This window comes from Lissotriton vulgaris, chromosome 7 (genome assembly GCF_964263255.1).
Source record: "Lissotriton vulgaris chromosome 7, aLisVul1.2, whole genome shotgun sequence".
Lineage (NCBI taxonomy): Eukaryota > Metazoa > Chordata > Amphibia > Caudata > Salamandridae > Lissotriton > Lissotriton vulgaris.
Window position 1 is genome coordinate 347,174,679 of NC_141695.1, and position 19,492 is coordinate 347,194,170.

Sequence of the window (19,492 nt, forward strand, 5' to 3'; positions counted from 1 at the left end):
GCCCCACAAGAGCCTAAACTGAGCTGGGTACAGTTATGGGTGGCATACCAACCTAATTCACATGTACTCTGAGAGGGGGGAGACGGCTGTCCATACCGGCTTTACCCATGCCTCATCATATCTGGATATTCCAATGGCCTGACTCTTACCCTTCAACAGTCTATCTCTAGCCATATTGACAATGCAAGGGTCACATTCTTATTCATAGACTGTGTGCAACACCAAAGGTGAATACATCTTCTGCCTTGGTGAATTGTCCATGATATGTGAGAAATAACGAGCGCACAAGGAAAGGATCCGCACATATGGGTGCAGAGTTTATTTCCAGGAAGCGCACCTTCACCTGAGAATACTCAGAAGATTTTCTAAACAATGTATTTTAAGTATTCCTGGTGATGTAAAGGTGTTTGGTTTATACAACATACCTGCTTATACTTTATTGAGTAGATTATGAAGTAGGGAAGTATGACATCCACCCTACCTCCTGTACATGACATCATATAAAGACAGAGATGGAAATCAATCTAAGTAAGCTTGAATGCTGACATTGACGTTAAATAAAGGTTTGAGGAAAGAACAGACTCACAGTCCACAATCACTCCATATATGTTCAGAAAGGATCCATATGTTCTTACATACTCCAGGATTGTCTTTGACAATGTCAGTTAGTTTATTCCTTGTGTATATACTTCGAACCTTACCCCTCTCTGCTGATAAGGTACGGTTAAGAGGTACTTTCCATTTTTGGGCAGTTGTTAATCAAGCGGCCAGAAGAAGTTGAGAGATTAAATTGCAAACAGTGGAAGTCAACGAGTATAACAACAAATCTCAAATTACAATCAGTGCATGGAAAAGGAGTTGGATATTGTTGAACTGACAATGTCTTTAGTGAAGGCTAGGTGCTCTTTCCAAGATGTCACCATGAGTTCCATGATAGCCTGTTGATGATTGGCATCCCTTCTAACAATCACTTTGGCTAGTGAGGGTCACTTTAACACGCATTGCTGTGAGGTACCACTGTTGTGCTATACGTGTATGCATTTTGTTCATTCTGGAAATATTTAGAGGACAGGCCTGCCTCTTATAAATAAACCATAGCCAGATCAATTGCTTCTTGCATTATCACTTGTAATGAGAGCGGGCCACTCCAAGAGGGGAAAGGCTGTTGCTCTAAGGATAAATGCCCCAATCCATGACACCTGAAGGACCACTACTTGGAGATCAGTCTATACTTTTGCTAAACATTATTGTCATGACTGTTAGTCTGGACTAGACACCATAGTGGGTCTGGCTTCTCCTCAAAACCTATTTGCTTAATTTTAAAAATCTATGGCTCTGAACGCAAGGCTACGTTAGCTTGTTTCTCTATTTTACCTTTATGAATATCAGATTTTGAGCATACATTATAGATCATCAATCTCTTTCTTATGCCACAAAACACAAAAACGGACTGCATAATGGAATAGTGAAGCTGCTAGGATTCCTAAAGTTGTAGGGAGTACTTTTCCACAAGGTGCAGTGTTTCTATTAAGAGTCATCATTCCTGCTTTCTTTTTTTAGTTCACTCTTTTTCAGAGTGGTATTTAGACAAATGTGACACTTGTGCAGTAAATTGTAGCAAATTAGCTCTTAAAAAAGATAACGATGCCTTTGGAAATGTTTTCTGCTTATTTGTTTAAATGGAAAAAATTTAAAGAAAATGTAAAGTCGTGTTCCAGATCCCACACATAAGTGGGGTATTCTACCTTTTCTGAATTCAGAGATAATACCCATTGTGAAGAAATAATATCGCAGGTAAGTAACCTTTCCTTCTGCAGTTCGTTCATGCTCTATTGCTATCTATTGCAATCTTGTGTTGGGGGAAAGAAAATCAGATCATCTGTATCTAGCGGGCATCAAATATTTTTATTTTCAATTGTAATGAGGAGACTGGTGATTTTTCCTTTAAATGGCTGATGGGTTATATATGTGCAATTCAGTAAAGCTATACTGGTCCCTTTGTGTTTCTCCTTGTTCGGTGGAATCTGTCCTTGGACTGTTTAATCTATTCTATTTGGTAATATGGTGTTTTATTGTGTATCTCCCTCCCTACCACATTAGTAGAGATTTAGGTAGATTCCTAGGCACCAGGTTCTGTCAAAAACGTTTTGTAAGTCAATAAAGCATGCAAATAGTTCCTTTTCTGTACTCTTTGGACAAACGTAACTATGTATGTGCATGGGATATATATGTGGCTGGTTGGCCAGCGATTGGTAAAAATCCTATTTCACTCTACTTTAGGATCTCTTTGTACCTAACACATTATGGGTCTGATTACGATGGCCATCGCAGCAGTATTTCGACCGACTGACAAGAAATTGGCGGTCCCACCTGCTAAATTATGATGCGACCATCGTGTAGGCAGTCGGAATCATGGCTTTTTCCATTGCGGCTTGTGCTGCAGCCCAATAAAAAGCAGAATCCATACACCGTGTGGCAGGCACCATGTGGTGCCTGGCACACGGGTTACGGATGTTTGGTGGAGTACCACAGGTGCCCCCCGGGCCTTATAGGGGATGAGGGCCCCAAAGTCCCTTTCCGAAAGCCTTTCCATGGCGGTTGGACCACTATGGAAAAGCTGTCAGAAAGGGACATCGAATCCCTATATTGGTGCCTGCGCAGACACCACCCCTATTGTAAGGAATACGATCCGACCGACGGCCCGACAGGCTAATGAACCTGTTCGAAGCGTTGATCGGTCCCTCCGACCAATGCGGCCCGACCGCATCATAATGCAGTGGTTGGACCGCTGTGCTGGATGTCGGTTGGACCACTACTGATGGCCTTCGGTGGCAGTCCGACCGACATCCTAGTGAAGCCCTTTATTATGTGAAATGGCTTGGAGCAATTTCCAAATAGTAGCCAGTTGCTATGCCGGGATACAGACGATCACCTATTTTCTAAATAAGGGTATTTAACATTTCCACTCATTATATATATATATATATATTACCTACTGCCGGTCGCCAGTAGGTAGTTATAGTTAGGACCTATTATCCATATATATATATATATATATATATATATATATATATATATATATATATATATATATATATATATATATATAGTTTCCTCTTAAAGATGTTAGTAGAAGAGATGTCATGTTACGATGCAAAACCTAAAAAACGTTGAAAGTTACCAGTCATGGTGAACGGCACAACCATAACCACCTCATGACCTCACATGTGATGTCACAGAAGACAACCCAAATGACATTGCGCCCACTCTCTCTGCCGTCTCCTACCAGTCCTCTCTTTGGTCTTTTTTTCTTCCTCTTCCCTTCTGTCTCTCATTGTCTTACTCTCAGTCTTTCATACACTCTCTGACTCTATCTGTTCTCATGCCTGTCTCTTCCTCGCTTTCTCACACCCCTCTTTTTCTTTTTTCTCCTCCATGCCACACCTTTCGTCCTCCCTCTCATGTTTTCTTCGCCTTGCTGTGCTAGAGTAGATTGGGCTTTCAATTATTTGTGCTCATTTTTGCACTCAAGCTCCTCTTAAAAGTGATGACATCGTTTTCTTGAATAAATAGGTTGCTGCACTGCATACAATGCAAAAAACATGTTTGTGTCTTCGTATACATAAATGAATTAATGCACACACACTTCGAAGCCCTGCTGTCTCGAGCAGCAGAAGGTGCACCAGGTGCTAATGCACTTCAGCTATTTCAGGCTTTTAATCATTTGCAGGATGAATATTTCAATATGTGTTCCACAGAATGAGGCAGAGTTGTCAAAGTTTGAGATAAGGTGTTGTATGAATAAGACTGCACGTGCGATTGCAAATTAACAGATGTTAATTATACTCTTCTGCATGGGTTTCTGGGGATTCACTGATTCTGAGAACCTGAAGAAACCTGCTTTACTACTTATGATGAATCTGTGATCATTTTAGTAATCAAGCACATATCTCCTGTATTTTTCTCTCGTCCTTATGTTGCCTCCTTCCAGTTTTCCTCCTTCTGTACTCTTTCTCTTCTGGCTTCTCTTCGTCATTTCTGCAGTAAATTGTCTTACCTAAATAGTTTCTTGGGCGAACCAGTATTAGTTTTGTTGTTTTTGTATTTGGCAGTGAAATAGTGCATTGTGACTAAACTGCGTGCATGCACATATCTCGTGCACAGGCCCCTTCTTGATATTTTGTTGAATATGAAGCGTTGGTGCAGGTCTTGATCAAATAAATGTACACGTCAGGACAGGGGCACAGGGGGGTTGTTATTGTCACTAGTTCACAGGGGTTTGTGGGGCATCTGATTTACAGACCTGAATCTGAAGCCGGGGGTTTAGGGTTTGATCTACACCCCAGGACATGGAAGGTAAGTGGAGAAAAATAAAAATGTACAAAGACCAACTCCCTCAGAAGTTAATGTCAGTGGCTTCAAAGTCAAAGGAACCACTGACATCAAATAACTGCCTTTCCTGTATGAACCCAGGAAAAAATCTCATTTAAAGGCGACATATAGGAGGAATTGTACTAGAATATCGATGTCAGAATATCTTTTGACAAAAATATCAGTCAAAAAAATATTTCCCAGCTGGAGTTAATAGAAAAGCTACACCTCATGGAACAATATTTTTGAAAACGATATTCAGGACACAATATTTCTCTCAGACAATATTTCTGTAGACAATGACATACAACCCAAATGTTGCTAATCAATCTCTTGACAAGTACAGGTCAAGAGGCCTCATTTATGAGGAATTGGCAAGGGGAGCGCTGCAAATCTTGCTGCGCTGCTCTACGCCAATGTGAAAGAGCAGGAATGCACCATATTTATGAAATATAGTGCATTCCAGTACGTTCTACCTGCGCTGGTGCACAATTTGCTGCTTAGAAACATGGTGCAAGGGTGCCTCTATTGCAAGCAGGATTGTTTATGTGCAGGAAGGGGCACCTTCCTGCACAAAACAATCCAGAGAATGCCTCACACATAGAAAGAGGAAAAACAAGGAGAAATATAAATATTTCTCCTTGTTATGCCTTCTCTGGGGAGCATAAGGATTTTGGTGCTGCGCCAGCTTTACGTGATTAAGTAAATCTGGGGCAGCGTCAAAATCCATGGGTGCTGCGTGGGAAAACCCACTGCAATGCCATTGGAACGCTTTCTTGACGCAGAGTAAGGCAAGGTAGTGATTTTCGCTGCTTTGTCTTACTCCATATATATGAGGCCATGCAAAACCATGCAGACTGGCTTTGCAAGGCCTCTTAGATATGATTGAGTGGCTTGCTCTGGTGAAGTGTAAAAAAAGTGATGCTAAGGGGGCGTAAGCCTTTCATGAATAAGCCCCTAAGTATGGTCAGCTTCGCCAGGGTGGGGGCAGCTTATTCAGTGATGGAGGGGACATCATATACTCCCAAAAATGAGTTGTCCTTTAGGTACTTAAAACAATCACCATTTTTATGGGTCCTCTTTTAAGGGGTGCGAAAAAATTATAGGGTTTTTTTTTTACATTTTTTTAAAGGGGAGAATTGTGCAAATCATCTGAAAGAGGAGAAAGCAGTAGACAAGTCTGAAGCCAAGAAACTGCATATTTTGTTTTCTCAGGAGGGCATTTGCTGTTGAAGGGGTAGACTAGGGCAGGTCATTCTTGGATTCATTCTTGAACTGAACTCAATGACACTTGTCTGAATAAAAAAACGAGTAATACTATACAATGTTGGCTTGATATGTACACTACAACTTTTAATTAACTGTTTCTACTATTTTTCTGAAATGTTTCCATGTATCGTAATAAACAAGATTGTTCCTAAGGGTTTTTCTTTGACTAAGGATTAGGCCTGTATTTTGGTGTGGCACAGTGCACCACCGCACCTTTCAACACCCCATTTTGTTGAGGCATTGAAAGCGCATTAAAGCAGTCTCAGCTTGGTCTGGCGTGCAAGGGATAGCTCCTTGGCTAAAAGAGATTGTTGTCGCTAGCCAAGCGAGGTATGCAGTTCTGCAACTTTATTTTCATGCAAAAGTATAGGGAAAAGTTAGAACAAAGCAGGTGTATATGTATGAAAGTTATTATATCCTGTCCTTGTACTTTTAAGAGCACAGTTGTGATGGGCTCATTTGCCCCCTTCCACTTGGCTCAACAGTAGGGGCATGTGAACTTCAAACTATGCTGCTAAGTGTGGAAACTTGCCCTTCATGGAGGTGAGTCAAGGTTGCTTGACTTCACTGAGAGTTGCCCAAGGTGAAGTTTAGCTCCTCCAGCTCCGTTTCCCTGCAGCCGGAAGTCTCGCCCAAGATTGGCAGGATGCCAGGCTGTAGAGAATTGGCTGAGGATGAGTTTACAGGCTCCAGTAGTGGCACATGGGATTTTGGCGATTAGGCCACAGACTGGCGACAGGTAAAAATCAAGGGGCACCGTATGCTTAATCAAGAAGCACAGACAGAAACAAGCGGATACTATCAGAGTCAAGAACTACTTCCAAATGAATCTGGAGAAAATTGACGTTTTTTTCTTATCAGTTCATTTTTTTAAAATTTAAAATCACTAGTAGAAACCGTTTCTATTTAGTCAACTGGACTGTACACCATGACCTATGTATAAAGCGCCCAGCGACCTAGGACAAAAAGTTTGACTCTTCTCAACCACACGGGAGTCCTTTGCCAGAGCTGCAGGATGGCTCAGTGACCTTCACAAGCCTCTGAAGGACACCGGCCCAAAATACACCCCGACCTGTCCATTCTGAGAAGGGACGTGGCGCTGATTTTCTCCCCCGCCTCCCCTGCAGATTGCTTTCTATTTTGATCCCTTGAAGATGATTGAATATCCGGTAACCGGCTCGGTGGAAGTTGGGTGCGGGGCGGCTGGTGGAGTTGTGGTAACAGCGGACCCCGGGCAGGAGGGGGCCATCTGCCTTTGGCAGCCAAGGCCTGAGGCGGGGGAGGGGAGTGTATGTGAGAGGCTGATGACGTCGACCGCATTACAGCGAAATATGATCTCTGTGGAGGCCGCAACACGAGGACACGGGGGAACGGAGCAGCACTTATCTGACAGCACTGCCGCGTGCCGGAGGAAGGCCGTAACCTCTGAGAGTCTCCTGCGGCCCGGCATCACAATGTCACCACGCCCGCTGAGGCCTGCTGCGCGCGCTCCGCCGCCGGAAGCGCAGCCAAGCTTCTCTGCACTGACTTCCTCTTCCTGTACTTTTCGTTGTTAACGTTCAGAAGCACAGAAATAGAAAACATTAACACATGGCCAGAGCCGAGACTATTTAACGAAAAAACACATAACATAGAATTAACGGAGAGTTGGAATTAAATGAAGCAGGCCATCATTGGGATAATCAAGGCCCTCCAGTGCCTTGATTGGGGCTTGAGGTATGGTTTTCTTAAAAACAATAAGGATCAATTCTACAAGATAGAATCTGGAAGGTATTTGTAATAAAGGTGCAAGTTGTCAAGGTGCGTTTCTTAAAGATTTATTCTAACCGCCCCTTACACGTCTATACGGTTCTGACGATGGTGGGCAACGGACCAGTGAAGTCGTTAACGGTAAAGGCGTTAACGTTAACAATGGAATGTGGAATGTTGGGGAACCCATGGGAGAGGGTTGGTGATACACATGATGCCTGCTCTTGTGCAGGTAAGTCATGAGTCAGTTACTGTCACGCACCATGGGCATGGTGCATGGCAGTAACTGTAATTACTACGCAGTTTTCTCTCTTAAACATTGCTGACAGGTGAATGTTAGTCACGTATAAAATTGTCGAGTTTTTTTTGTTTGTTCGTGAGTCTACCAAATCTTCCAGTGATACCATTGATAGAGCGCGCGGGTCACCCGGCTCACTAGTTTACCAAATTTTCCACGCACTGGGCCCTGGCGTGCATATGATGACAGTGTTTTGCAATGAACCGGGTGAAACCTCTGCCACGCTCTATGAGTAATCGAGTGGGTGACTCTTACACCACTTACTATTCATGTACCTGACTTACCACAGGCACATTACTCCTGACGGATCAGGAGCTAGCAGTGGACAGGAGATAAAGGTTTTCCTAAAAGGGAGAAAATTCTACTTTACACATTTAATACCTTTAATATCACTTTAATGTATAATGACCACAGACACCTGGATGGTTTTAAGGGTTTTATATAGTATAAGTTTAGGACGAAAATGCCATTACAAGGAGGCAAATGCAAAGTAATACATCAATGATAAGAATCAGAACCAGAATATAGCTAGGGATTAAAGTGAGTATCATAGAGTAAAAGGGAACACTATAGGGCGTGAATCACAATAAACAATTTAACTAATATGGTTTAAACTAGGGCAAGGACGTGAGAAAGACCTAATGTGTAGCCTAATACCTTTATACTAATTCCTAAACCTTATGCTATCTTTACTAACTTCACGGCAACCATACTAAGGGAAAGGGAATGAGTGGAACAATCTAGATAAACAGTCGGGTTCAACAATGTCCTAAAGGAAGGGTAAGAAGTGGAACATTTACTAATAATCAATTGCATAAAATTACATTCAAAGGAGATATGGAGAGTATCACAGGCAATATTGCTTTAATCAGAGGAGGAAAAGTTTAGGGTATAGTATAGACAGACACCTATGCCAATATTTACCTAAGTGAGAATGAGGACTAACCCTGGCCACGGGTCAGTTGGGAAAGAACGGGACAAGGACCCTCAAGGATTCAGGAAATACCAGAAGGTGAGCAGGTACAGCTCATGGACAGTCAGGACAGGATACCCCTCAGGTCTGGGTCAGGACTGGGTTCACCAAGGCACGACCAACCCCTCACAGCTTCGGATGTAACGCCAGCGTTACCCCCTCTTCTGCACGGAATCCGCCAATAACCCCGATTGGGTTTTCGAATCTCCCAGCAAAGTGCTTCGCTTAGCACTTAGGACTAATTTCCACCCCTTGGAGTTTGTGGAAAGTTTCAGGCAGAATGCTCCGCAGCACTCTGTATCCGGCACCTATAGAGTTCGTAGGGTCAGTGACAGGTCTGCTACTCGGACAAGTCGGACAATTTCTCTAAGCTAAGCTAGGCTATATATACAGTTTTGAGTCCCCAAGACCACCCATAAATGTTGCAAAATGACAAAGCCCCATCTTCTGATTGGTCAAGGGAGGTGGTTAGATCATAGGTACCACCTATACTTCACGTGACATTACCCTCCCCCTAACACCTGGGTTCCCAGGCCTACGTGTGGGAAAGTACAATAGTGAAGAAAAGGTTTGCAACATTGTTGCACATTCAGAATAAAAATAGCAGGTCTTCAAGGGCGAAGGTGCGTCAGGAAAGGACAGTCCCCTTTTCAATGGCCAACTGGCCAGGTTCCATTGCTGCACGTCCCAGATCTTTAGGTCACGTGATGAGGGATACGTCAGCTTCAATATGGATTCTGGTCACTAAGTCCAGGCCCTCATTTACGCGGTACATGAAAAGTAAGCGAAAACAAATTAATAACACAGAATAAAATGAATACACTGTACACCATGACCAACTACTCTTAATCCCTTATTTTATAATACTTATTGCATTAAGAGTTAGTGCACAAAAGATGCATATACAAAAGCGGCTTAAGATAGCATGAAGCATGATTAGTGACAAGCGGCCATTTTAACACCACTGCGCATGAGCGAACTTTTCCCTCCAGATTGCGAGTGCGTCACATCACATGGGTATGACCGACGCATGCGCAGACTGGATTTCTGCAAAGCGGCCATTTTATTAATGTGCAAGCGTGATTACGATGAAAAACACATAGGCAAGCCTCCTAGGGACACCCGTGTGTTGGGGAAATACAAATAAAATGACAAACAATCTGAGTTAGTACAGTTATGATTCAGGCGAGGTTCATGAAGAGAGCAAGTCGCGTTACGTGCGAATCCTTGCTCCATCAATCCCCTCTTTGATGATATTTACTATCATCACCATACATGAAAACAGATGCCAACTTCATTCATCCAATTCATCCATCTCAATCTCGACGAACTTATTGTTGAGCTTTCTCTCCGCCTCTCTGTGTGTATGATTGTTCTTTATTTTCTTATATATCTGGTTTCTTAATTCTTCTAATTCTAATTCTTCAGCCTTTCGCTTTCCTCTCTTATTCACTATATATTTTCTGCACTTCTGGCATTTGCAACAGATGAATATGATCAGAACAATCAAACCTATTCCAGCTATTGGCATCAGTATTTTCCATATAAGACTTTTACCTAAGTTAGAGAACCAACTACCTACAGAGGAGAGACCATCAGTCAGTCTCTTCCAGGCACTGTCAACCTCTAATGGTTTGAGTTCTTTTTCCAAATTAGTAATGTTTCTTATATATTTCTTAATTTCGACACTTTTATCAGGAATGTAAGTGCAACAATGTTGTGCCCTCAGCATCCTGCAGACTCCGCCCTCTTTTGCCAATAAGGTATCAAGAGCAAGGCGATTCTGTAAAACCATTGATCTGATCGCAACCATTTCGGTATTGATCATCAGAAATCCAGCAGCAGTGTCAGTTGATAACCGATCCACTACTGTAGATAATTTGCAGATTCTATGAGTATTCAGAACTACCCCCATTCCAGGTATCAGTGCACTAAAAATATCACCTACAATTTCTCCTACACTTTCACGTTTTCTACGCACTAAGCCATTAGTAATCTCATTGCTTCCAGCTGCATTGTTCACATGGTATATTTTCGGAAAGACAATGCCAAAGTAGCAGCTTCCATACCAGTGATCCGGCAATTTGAAATACGCCTTGTTTCCACATATATAATAAATTCCTGGAAACACAGGTTCTGACCCATTTTTGAAACCCCAACCTCCAATTACCTTGTAATTATGTTCACACTCGCTGGAACCAATGAATACATTGTTATAATAACTAGTCTTTTCTCTATGAAGACAGAGTTTCCCTTTCCGTTCAAAATCCAGCAACAGAGCAGGAGTAACTTCACTTTGTGAGGTGTTATCCATGTTTTCTGCCCATCTAGGGGTTCTGTTCTTTTCGTCATTTGCCTTTTTCTGAAACTTTTCCCTTCTCTTCTCTGCCATTTTTAAGAACATTTTCTCTTGTGCCTGTAAGGAACACGTCAAGTTGTCTCTACGAGCTTCATTCAGATCTATGTCACCTATCGTCAGGAAGTATTCTCCCATGTAGCGAGTCACTCCACCAAGTGTATGTACAAGGTTCAGATTCCCTCTAATAGGAAGTTCTGAAAAGATAACGTCAGTGTTTGAGTAATAGTACTGTAAAGTGCTTCTATAGAACAAACTAGCTAGAACACTACAGGATATTCCATAGGTCAGGGGTAAATGGTGGTATGTCACGCCTTCAGCTACTGAAGTAGGTAGCATCATGCAGACATAGCAATCTTCTATTTCCATAGCTTCTACATAGTGTACTAAAAGATTAGCGAAAACATTTAAGTGTGTCCTGTTCTTCATTTGGTGATAATGTAGTTCACCCTCATCTGATGCTTCTAAGTCAGGTCGTGTATGTCTCAGACTCATTGCATTGTCACGTCTTTCTACTCTTCGTGGTGTTTCTTCAGTATGTACAACTTCTGCGTCTTGTGTCGTCAAGTCTGTAGGATATATATTAGGGTCTTTGCTTATCATAAAAGGTATAAACACTGTTAATCCTATCCATATCACTATCATTAGTACTATATTACAGATGCATATTTTACAGCAGGTTTTGCAACAGCTAAGTCTGGATCTTCCAGTGACATTTGAATCAGACATTTTATCTTACAGGTGGCTTTTCAACCCCTCTTCGTTTCTTCTCAGCAGAGGTTTTATTTCGCTTCACCTCAAGGAGGGTCTTCGTCAGAACTCCGATCAGCAATGGACCCTTCGTCGCTTTTGCCACAGGCTTCGGGCTCATCAATTTCTTCCAACACCAGATAAGTCCATTCAGGGCTCCGATACAGTTTGTTCTGTTTCTTTACTCTGCCGCCCTTTCGGATGGACTTTCCTCGGGCTTCTTTTCTTTCACTTTCAGCCCTTTTTCGGTCTTTCAGTTTTTCTTCGACTGTTTTTATTCTTATTCTTAGTCTTTTTACATATCGGGGTTCATCCTTCTTTTCGATCCTATTTGTAGTCGAGGAAACTTGCTCTTCCTCGTGAACTCTTTTGCTTTTTCTTCTTTGTCGCACTATTGCTTCAGCAGTGTCTTTTTCCCTTCCTGTCTGACTAGTTCCAGGTCTTTCATTTATTTCTTCTGCCTGGTCCTTACTCTGACCTAGTTCAGGTTTAGACTGTATGTGATCTTCGTTTGTGAGTGATTCACTAGGCTCTTCTTCCTGAACACGTTCATCTATTTCTAACTGGCCTAGTTCATGCTCTTCGATCTCTTGATTTTCTTCCGCATGAACTTCCGCTTTGACTACTATCTGTCCCTTTCCAGCCTCCTCTGTCTGAGAAGGAGTGTCGATGACTTGATCTGTCCCTACTTGGCCTATTCCCTGATCAGATTTGATGATGGCTTTGATGATCTGACCTTCTCCTTCTTGTTCTGACTCACCTGCACTGTCCCACTCACTACCTAGGTAAGAGTATTTTCTGGTTCTTATAGGATCTAGAACCTGGTCATCAGCAGGAAACCATTCAACTTCTTGACTTGTGCCTGGTAGTTCGATGTCAGCGGGATCCGGACCCTCTTCTGGAGTCTCCTCAGCTGGACTACCTTCGGCTTCAGTCGCGTTTTCTCCAGTCACCTTCTTCGTGTGACTTGCATGGATCCACTTTGGTACACCAGCACACTTCACAGCAGTTGTGGTGACAAGGATCACTTGTCGAGGCTTGCCCCACTTCGGTTTAAGGCAACTCTTCCGGGTATGTTTCTTCAACACTACCCAATCACCAGGTCTCAGATTGTGTGCTGGAGTTGTAGGCCATTCGACAGCAGTCTCTCCAATCTGGTGAGAGATAGAACGCACTTGGTCACCCAACTGCCTGCAGTATTCTAGCACCATATCATCAGAAATACTTAGCAGTTTGTGTCCAGGTACCCATGCCTGTCGCATCATTCTTCCCATCAGTACTTCATGGGGGCTCAGGCCTGTCTTTCTGTTTGGAATACTTCTCAAGCTCATCAGCACCATGGGCAAAGCTTCTATCCAATTCATTTTTGTGGAGTCACACAGTTTTGCCAGCCTGGACTTGAGAGTGCCATTTATTTGCTCGACTATCCCAGAAGCCTCTGGATGATAGGCACAGTGCAGCCTTTGCTCCATTTTGAATGCTTTGCAGAGTTCTTTTAGGACTTCGTTTGAAAAATGTCCACCTTGGTCTGTTTCAATTGTCTCAGGAATTCCAAAGCGGGGTATCAGTTCCCTAAGTAATAATTTAGCTACAGTCAGGGCATCATTCTTCTTTGCTGGGTAAGCCTCCACCCACCGGGAAAACAAGCAAACTATGACTAGGACATATTGATATCCCTTGCACAGGGGCAGTTTTATGAAGTCCGCCTGCATCCTAATGAAGGGACCTTCTGCTCTCCCAATGGTACTTTGTTCCACTACTGTCTTCTTTCCTGCATTGAACTGTTGACACACTAAACACCTCTGGCAAAGTTTGTCTGCTGTGCTCCTGAATTTTGGACTGTAGAACACCTTTTCAAACATTCGGCACATGGCATCCCTCCCAATATGTGTTGGTTCATGTATTATCCGTGCCATTGCGGTAACCAGTCGTTCGGGGAGTACAGGCCTACCAGTTACATGGACCACTACACCATCCCCTTTCCTGGGTTGACATTCATCCTGCCTCCACATGTCCCTTTCTTTCTTGTCTGTTGTCTGTTGTAGTTCTCTCAATTCGTCCCATGTTCCCAACCTTTCAAACAACATCAGTTGGCAGCTGCTTTCACCTCCCCATAATTTAATTAGGAGAGACATTTTATGTCGGGCGCAGTACTGGGCAATTTGGTCAGCATATCTGTTTCCGGCTGTCACCTCGTCATTTCCAGATCGGTGAGCCGCACACTTGACCACAGCCAATTCTTTGGGCAATTGGATGGCTTCCAGTAAGTTTTGTACTGGTTTCCCATTCCGGATAGGAGAACCTGAGGAAGTCATGAATTCTCTTTGCAACCAGAGCTGGCCGAAGTCATGAACAACCCCGTAACAGTACTGACTGTCAGTATAAACAGTTACTCTTTTGTTTTTCCCAATTTTACAAGCTCTTGTTAGAGCAATGAGCTCCGCTACTTGAGCAGATTTAACTTCGAAAAGATAAGAAGCTTCCAGGGTCTTTTCCAAAGTGACTACAGCATAGGCAGCACTCAAACCTCCATTCTCATGTCTCAAGCATGAACCATCCACAAACATTTTGAGATCTTCATCAACCAAGGCCACTTCTCTGATATCAGGACGGGGTTTTGTGCTAAATTCAGTCAAGTCTATGCAGTTATGCTCAATTTCATCTCCTGCTTCTACATCAATGGGAAGGGGCAATAGAGTGGCAGGGTTTAGAATGTTGCATCGGGAAATTATTACATTTTCTGCACCAATGAGAATCCTCTCATACTTAGTCAGCCGACTAGGGGTGAGATACTGTGTCTTAGTTCGGGTGAGCAAGATCACAACTGAATGTGGAACAAATACAATGACAGGATGTCCCATCACAATGTTCTCACTCTGCTCTAGACTTGTACAGGTAGCAGCTACTGCTTTCAGGCATCCCGGTAATCCAGCAGCCACTGGATCTAGTGTGGCCGAAAAGTAGGCCACAGGACGTCTAATCAGACCATGTTCCTGGGTTAAGACCGAGAGCGCACAATTGTCTCTCGTGTCACAGAACAGTTCAAAGTTCTTAGTGTAGTCAGGCATTCCTAAGGCTGGAGCTGTGCACAGACAATTTCGCAATTTTACCCAAGCAGTCATGCATTCATCATTCCAACAAACTGGGTCTTCTGCTCCTTTCTTTGTCATGTTAATCAAGGGTTTAGCTATAGCCGCGAAACCCACTATCCACTGTCTGCAGTACCCAACAACTCCTAGGAACATTCTTACTTCTTTCTGGGTTACTGGTAGTGACATTTCTCGAATGATCCTGATCCTTTCTGAAGTGACCTTTCGGATCTCTTTCTCTATCTGGTGCCCCAGATATTTTACTGAGGTCTTGCAGAACTGTAGCTTGTCTGGCGAAACCTTATGTCCTCCCTTTCCTAGGTGATTCAGCAAGGCAATGGTATCAGTGACACAGTCGTCTTGACTTCTAGATGCTACCAGCAGGTCATCTATGTACTGCACCAGGACAGACTCTTTAGGCAGTACCAAAGATTCAAGGCACTTCTTTAGAATCTGGTTGAAAATCGATGGACTTTCGGTGTACCCCTGGGGGACACGATTCCAGACATAGACCTGGTTGTTGAATTCAAAACTGAAAAGGAATTTGCTTTCTGGATGCAATGGGATGGAAAAGAATGCATGGCACAGGTCAATGACAGTGAACCATTCTGCATCCCAAGGAATTTGATACAGTATTACTGCAGGGTTTGGTACTATGGGACAGCAAGGTACTACAATTTGGTTTACCTTGCGCAGGTCCTGCACTACCCTGTACTTTCCGCTAGGCTTCTTAATTCCAAGTATGGGCGAATTACAGGGACTGCTCATCACTTCCTGAATGATGTTTGCTTTGAGCAATCTGTTTAATTCCTTTGCAACTCCTTCTTTCACTTCTGCACTCATTTTATACTGTTTGGTATTTGGGTATACAGCATTTGCTTTTATAGCTATTTTTACTGGGTCTACATTTGCCATTAAGCCTACATCTTTTCCAGTAAAATCCCAAACTTCAGGTATTACGCTCGATTGCAGTTCTTCAGGTAGACTTTCAATGGACATGGGCTTAATATCTGTGTCGGGCCTCAGTAACATTAATTTATACAGGCCATCTTCATCTGGGGTCTGAATTTCAACACCATTTGGTGAGCAAAAGATGGTGCAACGCATTTTGCACAACAAATCTCGTCCTAATAGGTTCACGGGACTAGAATCACAGACCACAAATCTGTGCATTTCCCTGAAATTCCCTATGGAAATTTCCATAGGCTCAGTTACCGGAGTACTGATTATCTGATTTGAAACTCCCACTACTTGGATAGCATCTCCCGAGAGGGGTAGGTTAGGAACGTCCACTGTTCTCACAGTGGAACGGGTAGCACCAGTGTCCAACAGAAAGGTGACATCTGTCCCTTCAACCTTTCCTTCAATGTATGGTCCAGTCTGGTCTACCGGTAAGGAAGCGCCAAGCACGCACTCCTTGTCCTCCCCTCTCAGGCCCCGTCAGTATTGATCATCGCAGAGGAAAGTATCATTTAACAGGTACTGAGGAATGGGTGCATTTCTTTCATTCTCTCTTTCCCACACTTCGACCCTTTCATTCTCTTGACCCTGATTCCTATAATTCTGTCTAGGAGCGCGTGGCACCGGGGGTTGATTTACCTGTTGTTGGGTCTTTCGGATCCCCTCTTTCTGCACCTGTGGATTTAAACCATTTACGGGGGCATTACCAGCCTGCAAGTGCGGACATTTATCTCTCCAATGCCCCATCTGACCACATCCGTGACAGGGGAATTTTTCCATAGCATCTTCTCTACTCATTTTTACCCGGGGCCTGCCTCCACCCCCAGTATTCGGATTTGTAGCATTATTACTGTTAGTCATTTTACTTAACTGTTTTTCTTGTTGTTCAGCTAATTTCACCTGAGCCCACATCACCTTCTCCTTTAGGGCTTTCTTTTTGTTCTCGATCTCATCTTCGCAGTATTTGGCATATTTGAGAACATCATCAATGGGTTTCCCTTGCCAACTAATTTTGTTATCTCTGATCCACTGGGATATTTCAGGTCTCAATCCTAACACGAATCGATAACTGAAATGGGTCATATCCTTCATGTCTACATTATCGATTCCACTGTAAGTTTTGAACACCTGAAGTAACCTTTCATAAAAGGAGTGGACTGATTCATCACGTTCTTGGGTAGTTCTATCCATACGGGTCCAATCTGTTTCTTTTGCAGGTACCTTTTTCTTTAGGTATTGTATGACTTGATCATACTTTCTCATTACTTCAGGTGAGGGAGCGCCTGTTCTATCGTCTCTTGCATATTCCTCATTGGGCCAATCAATTTCAGTTTTGCATTCGGTCCAAAAATCTACAGGTACTACAATGTCGAAAAACCCATCCAGGTCTTTCAGGAGACATTTCTGAACCTTTATGAAGCGTTCAACCTGTCGGTACCATTCAACCGGCTTCTCCCTCAATTTAGGGAAGTCATTGGTAAATGATACTATATCTTGTCTGGACCAAGGGACATGGACATATTTTTCCCCTGGGACTTCTCTCATGGGACATAATTTTTCTGGTTTGTCAACTTCTTGTAGGACGTACTCAGCAGTCCGTGGTCTCTCCTTGCTATCCTCCTTTTTCTTTGCCCACCTGGCTTTCCACTTGTCTAGATCTCCCCATTTCTGTGCTAAGTTTATCAGTTCCTTAATCTGCGTCTTCTTCCCTGCGGTATTCAGGTTTTCTAGATCTTTGTCTGAAAATTCTACCCTGTAGGATTTCTGTAGTACCTTAGATCTGCTGATATCTATTCCCATACATACTGCTGTGTCCATTAATTTGTCATAGTATGATTTTGCGTTCCGAGTAAGGTGTTTGCACATGAACAACAACTCATCTTCCTCTCGGACATTCAATCGGTCTAGACTCACATTCCCTGCGCTCAGTTCCTCTAGCTCTATTCTTAGCTTATAAATATCTAATGGTTTCGGATGAGGGGTTCCCTTTTCTAATTCTCGGGTCCACCTTTCTATTTCCTCGGGAGTTACCACTGTCGCACTTTGAGTTCCTGATGAAGACTCTATTAGTACGTCTTTGTTCCTAGTCTGAGTTCCAGTTCGAGACATACTAGGTCCCTGTTCCCTATTAGGTAGATCCATCAAGGAAACCATGGACTCACATTCACTTGCTTGGTCATCAATAATGAGTGGTTCTTTTCTAGGCTGGGGCATCATCGGGGTTATGACTGGAGTTTTCGGAGTATTCATTCTGTCCCCATATAGAGGAAAAACTGGACCAATGGTTACTGGAATCGTCAGGGCTTCAGGATTTGGATTAATCTGAGCTATAGCATGTATGAGATCATTCCGCTGTCCTCTCAGGGCATCTCTTTCCTGCTCGTGTAATACTCGATTCATGGGGGGATCCTGTATCATTTGGGGTACTAGAGAAGGATAAATATTCGGAGCTGATGGAGTCGATAAAACTAGTCCCTCACCAAAGGGGTTGTAATTCGGGACCACGGGGTCGGGTCTATCAAATCCCTCTCCTCCCGCTCCTCTCTGTTCTATCCCTGTGGAATCGGCTTCACTAGTACTTCTTCTTCCTGAAGGTCTCACTGGAGTAGTTAAGCTTTGAGATCTGGTTTCTTCATTATAAGGCGGGGGATTTTTCATGAATAAGTCTTCTAAAAACTCATCTTCCGATTCACCCAGGGGCATCATGTGTCGGGTTTTCTCAGTACATTTCTTCCCTCCCACCATTTCATTAGCTCCGAACATGGGGAATAACCCTTCTACCATCATATTTTGTCTCCACTGTTTCAATTTCTTCTCCTTGGTTTCTTTTACCAATTTTGGATACCATCGGGTCACTCCCTTGTCCATTCGGGGTCTGTCTCGCTCTAGAGCCTCAATTTCCCATTCCTCTAAAGCTTCATACTGAGTTAATCTAGGTCTGGGATGTAATTCATTCATTCGGGTCCTCAGGTTAAATAGGATTCTCCCGTTAAAAGTACCATCAATGGGAAAGGCTAAAACTCCATCCTCCGCAGTGTACTTTACCCAGTTCTCTAACCATACACAGGTATGCTACCCTTTTTCTAACATCATGAAAGAGGCTGGAGTATTTGGCGGAGGAATGATCACGCCTTCCCTAGTTCGTACGGGTTTGTCAGTTTTGAAGAAATTCTTTATTTTGCTGACAAATGACATTTTTCTCTTTCCTCCGTACATGTTGTGAGGTCTGCCTTTACTCATCAACTCCTTATGACACCCTACCACATACACCGCTTGTAACAATCTATAAGCTCGGTGCGGAAAATTTTGACTACCTCGTTTGAGCTTCCAATGCTAGCGCGACTCCAATTTCTCAACAACCAATCAGTGCAGAGGTTGCAAAAGTTCTTGACCAATGGGTGTGCGGCCTTTTCGCGAGACGCGTTCTCACGCTCAGGCACTCACCCCTCCCTTACAATTTCGGCTTCACTACACACCCGCTGGTTTAACCAATCCCAGCGCGGCACGGAGTGACGTCAGAGCAGCCCTTCGACTGACTCCCTCCTTTACAAGGTAACGGAAACTTTGTATTTTCTCTAAGATGCTAATATTAATTTTAGTCAACAACGTGTAACATTCGCCATTGTGTAGGAGTGTTCTAAAAAGATAGAAAATTCTTCTTTTACTGCAAGTAAACC